Here is a 239-nt window from a genome sequence, read left to right as displayed (position 1 = left end):
TTTCTTTGCCGATATTTTTGTATAGAGGATTTATCCAGTGATGTCAGTGGTGTATTAAAGTCCCCTACTATGATTGTATTGTTGTCAATCTCCCCCTTGATATCTTCCAGGAGTTTTCTTATGTATGTGGGTGCTCCTGCATTGGGTGCATATATGTTTATCAGGGTTATATCCTCTTGTTGTATTGATCCCTTTAGTATTATGAAGTGTCCTTCCTTATCTCTTGTTATGGCCTTCTC

This window comes from Myotis davidii, unplaced genomic scaffold, assembly GCF_000327345.1.
Source record: "Myotis davidii unplaced genomic scaffold, ASM32734v1 scaffold1137, whole genome shotgun sequence".
Lineage (NCBI taxonomy): Eukaryota > Metazoa > Chordata > Mammalia > Chiroptera > Vespertilionidae > Myotis > Myotis davidii.
The sequence above is the reverse complement of the archived record's forward strand: the minus strand, read 5'-3'. Positions refer to the sequence as shown.